The sequence below is a fragment of the Sturnira hondurensis genome, unplaced genomic scaffold, assembly GCF_014824575.4.
Source record: "Sturnira hondurensis isolate 20B ecotype Veracruz unplaced genomic scaffold, ASM1482457v3 Scaffold0008948, whole genome shotgun sequence".
NCBI lineage: Eukaryota > Metazoa > Chordata > Mammalia > Chiroptera > Phyllostomidae > Sturnira > Sturnira hondurensis.
This window is the reverse complement of record NW_028081579.1, coordinates 5,344,201-5,348,891: the sequence shown is the minus strand read 5'-3', so window position 1 is coordinate 5,348,891 and position 4,691 is coordinate 5,344,201. Positions and strand designations below refer to the sequence as shown.

Sequence of the window (4,691 nt, the reverse complement as noted above, 5' to 3'; positions counted from 1 at the left end):
AGATGTGTATCTATCCATGTTTTATACCTTAATACAAATTTCAAAATATAAAGTATACCAATATAAAGTATACCAATATTCTCTATGTTCAAATCCACTTAATTTTTATCTGAAACACAGTCTTTATAAAACAAACAGCTCCTGAGACATAACCAACATTAGGAAAGTTGTTTAAATTATTTTCAATGGGTATAGTAGAGCAATTGTCCTCATAAAATATCTACTAGGATTTAGCAATCTTTAGGTTGCCTGAATACAACCAGGAATTTGATATTGATAAGTAATTATTATATATCAGTTCAGTCAAACATTCAAGATAAAAGGAGTGACTTAACCCTAAACCAGAAATGAATCTTGAAATTATAGTTTCCCACTTCTAACACACTCCTTTATGTGTTCACACAGCATGTTCCGGAAGTCAGTCTTCTTCTTTCTTGATGTATATCTTGCATTAACCTGTGCCACGTGCCTGGCCAAGTACCTGTCTCTGGCTGACATTACAGTTTCTTCATTGCTCCATTTTGCAAACTTGCTCAGTGTCTCGTGTGGTCTCTCTCATTCTTTGCCCATCTCTTGGCATTCCTCTGTGATTCTGTATTTTGCTCCCATTGATGTTTCACAACTAGAGAGTTTCTCTGGGCTTCTTTCTTTCTCCTTTTCCATGTTTCTCATTTTATTGGATCTTTCCTGGTCAAGAAACCTATCCTTTACCCTAGATTTCTGGCTGCTTTCTTTTCTGTCTTGCTTTCTTTCTGAAGATCGAACACTTACTTCTCATTTTTCTCCATCTCTGCTTTCATGTCGTTCTTTTTTTGCTTTTACATATTCTTCCTTTTCTTTGCTTTTCTCTTTCTTCTCTCCTCCCTTCTCACTGTGTTGGTCATAATCATTCTGTTGCTTATCTCTTTCTTGTTCTCTTGTGGGATGTTTCTCTGTCTTCCTCCCTGTTCCAATCTCTGTCATTTCTTTCTCTTTGGTCTCTCCCCCTCAGTTTATCTTCTTGTTCATGCCTCTTCCAATGGGAGTCTCCATGACTGGCCTCTCTGTGCCTATGGGAATCTTTCTTTTCGGTAATCACGGTCAGTGTAATAGTAGTTCTGGTCCCTGGATTGTCTCTTGTGGGGTTTATCTTCCCTTTTCTCATGTCCCCCTGACTTGGAACTTTTTGTGTGGCTTTTGGTACCACATTCTCTTTCCTCACTAGATGACCATGAGTGAGTGTGTTTCCTGTGGTGCCTGGAGTCATTCACAGAGGTCTCTGTGCTCTTTTCCCATGTGCAATTCACTGTATTATTTCCTTCCATTTCATCATTCTCACTGTCATTAGCATCAAAGTCACTGTCTGCAGCTGGGTTTTCCTTTCACAACAGTCTGGAGAATGCCTTTCTCATGTGGCATTCTGTTCCCTGAACTCACTCAGTAGAATAACCCCTTGATTCCTCCTTTGTCCCAGACCTAGCTTTGAAACCAGAAAAGTCATTGAAGTTCAGGCTACCTACCACTACCAAACCCAATATGCAGAGACAGGGACTGAATTTTTATGGACGCTTTATTCAGATGGCCAGCGAGCTGAGAAGATGGTGGGTTCATATCCTAACAGATCATCTTAAATCCATTTTTAAATGGCCCTTTTTATAAGGAGAACAGAGTGTAGGTAAGGGGTTTGGAATTCAGGGAAAAGTTAACTGGATTAAAAAACTACAGCATTCTTGCCCTGGGTGGTGGTCTTTAGCGGTGTCCTGGGTGGTGGTTATCTCACCCTGGAGTACAGTGGCTCAGATACTGTCTTGAAATTGCTTGCAGTCCTCCTGAGGCACAAAGGTGGGACTGCTTATGGTTTTCTGGAGTCAGGGTGGGTCATACCTTCAGTTCCTGGAACAAAAGCTTTTACATCCATTGATTACTAAGCTTATTAGCTATTACTTAAACAAAAAATTTCCAACTCTTAAGTCCCCAATCAGCTTCAAGAAAGCTGCCTGTAGGTACTTCCTCTTTACCAACTGCTTGATTTAATAGATGACTATATACTTTCGGCCAAGATGGAGGTGTAGGTGGAAATACTGTGCCTCCTTGCACAACCAAAATTAAGGACAACAAAGATTTAGAAACAAAACCACAACCAGAACAGACAGAAAATTGAACTGTATGGAAGTCTGACAACCATTCAACCAGACCGATAAAAGGGCGGAGAGGGATCGAGGCAGGAAAAGGCAGTGGCAGTTCCTGTCTCAAAGACATATATAAAATGTCCAGAGTAGGCAAATATATAGGAATAGAAAGCAGATTATTGGCAGCCTAGGACTAGGAATGGAGGATTATGGGTGGAGTGCTTGTTAAATGGGTATGGGGTTTCTTTTAGGACACAAATGTTCTAAAATTAGATTATGGTAATGCTTACATTAACTGTGAATATCCTAAAAACTGCTGAATTGTGCACTTTAAATGGGTGAATTATATCTAAATAAAGCTGTTTTCAAAAAAGAAAAAAATAATGAGTCTGGAGTCAAGACTGGATTTGTACATGTCTGTACCACTTCTTTGTCACATAGTCTTGGGCAAGTTGTTTAACCTCTGAGCTACAGTTTCTAATATAGGAATATAGGAGTAGTGGCACCACCACTAGCCTTATTTGGGGAAATAATCTATGAAATAATTTATGTGAAGTACCCATAGTAAATGCTCAATAAATGTTAGCTATTATTATTGATTATCCAACAACCCTAGAGTTTTGTTCTTTTCTCTCTCTCTCTCTCTTTTTTTTTGTTGTTGTTGAGATGGGAAGGAAGAATGAAAGGAAGAGAATCATGAATGTGTGGTTGCCTCTCAAGCACCCCCTACTGGGCACCTGGCCTGCAACTCAGGCATGTGCCCTGACTGGGAATCAAACTGGCAACCCTTTGGTTTGCAGGCTGGTACTCAATCCACCGAGCCACACCAGCCAGGGCTTTTTCCCATTTTTAAGATGAGTACTCTCTGAGTCCCACAAAAGTGGAAAGTTTATCCAAGATCATGAACCGAGTAGTAAGTAGGAGTGGACTTCAGATGACACATGACTGTAAAAGCCAGGCTTTACTGCCATGTAATTTTGCCTGTGCCAGAGCAGACGGACTGTTTGTAATATATTATACATTTATAGAAGGTGCTTTAAGAATCATTTAATTGCTTATGAGAAATCAATATGCTAAAAAACACACATATAATTTTATGCCAAAGTGATATTATTTATTTACTATTCCTTAAACATCTTGAGCTTGATCATCTGACATACACAGGATCAAAAGATCACAGTTTGGCTTTGGGAGAAACAAGCAGACAATTCGTCTATGCATGTGGTATTTCTGAAAGGCCCTGGGACGTCTTTTATGACCAGGTTAATGAAGTTAATTATGTATTATCTAGTCAGCAATTTCAACTTTTTTCATCTAATGGCACACATGAACTAATTACTAAAATTCTGCGGCACACCAAAAAAACCCCCACAGGGCCTGGCACCAAAAAACACCCCTTTTTACTACAAAATCTTTTATTACAAAACCATAAGCATGTAATTCTGTTACATAACAATATGTTACGGTCAAGCACACCATATGACATTCTAGGTAAAATGTTCAAACTGCTGTTCACCTCGTGCGAGATGTTCCCACTCAAGCAAACCTTCCTTCTGCAGGCCCCCGTAGATTTTTGCCAATCTAACACAATAATAGGTATAATTTTGATTCATTCATGCCAGACAGCTATTTTTTGTTGGCTGTTGTCATTTTTTAAATTTGACAATCTAAGGGAAAAGAGGTCAGTGCCCCTGACTAAATAGTCAGGAATTGCATATTTTAAAAATTCTTGTGGCTCACCCATTGAAAATCACTGATCTAAGTACAGCAATGAACACTTTCCACCTTGTGTTATGGCTATTGACACATATTTCTTCTCAGCCAGGACCCTTTAGCACAGTTAAGGATGCTAAACATAGAATGTATTTACTAAATTATTTTTGAATGAATGAATGGATACATACAAGTCACACACTTCAACAGTCATTGGCTCTAACGTGGCAATACATTTTCCTACAGATGTGTTCTTCATGCTAAGGACCAGATGAAGAATAAGACCTACATTTCTTTCCCCAAAGAGCTGATATTTAATGTTTTAATAGGGATTTTTGAAAAACAAATAACCTTATTTATAATCTTGATGATTCGATCATTTTTTACTCTCTTTTGATGCCACAGGTAGGAGAAAGTCTAGCTTTTTGTCACCATGCAGCAGGACAAAATACATTTTCTTTTCCGGTTGGTTCTTCTTGTTCATACACACACCGGCACGCATGCGCCGACACCCACACACCCACTGACCACCACAGCCCAGCCCCTGCACGTGCCCACGGGTCCTCCCAGCCCCTCCACCTGCCTGATGTTATGCAACCTCCTGATGTATCCACCAAACCAGCACAGAATGTGGCTGAGAAGTTTCCAGTAAATCTTATTACCTACAGTAAAAAAAAAGGGTAAGACCTACAAACAACTTATAAAGACTTAAAAACAACTACTGCTTATTCCCTCAAAGTACTGAAAGTTCCCATTTAATCACTTCTATCTCTACTCCACTCCCTAAATCATACATACATACAATTTAGTATAGGATAGACTGGAGCTGTGTAAGCCGTATGGATGTGAAGAGCCTTCCAGCTGCCATCG

General features: G+C 39.3%; 1 pseudogene; it reads right to left on the bottom strand.

The window, feature by feature from the left end:
* Window positions 1-332: 332 nt before the first annotated feature.
* Window positions 333-4,323, bottom strand: LOC118993896 (nuclear speckle splicing regulatory protein 1-like; annotated as a pseudogene).
* Between the last annotated feature and the right edge of the window lie 368 nt (window positions 4,324-4,691).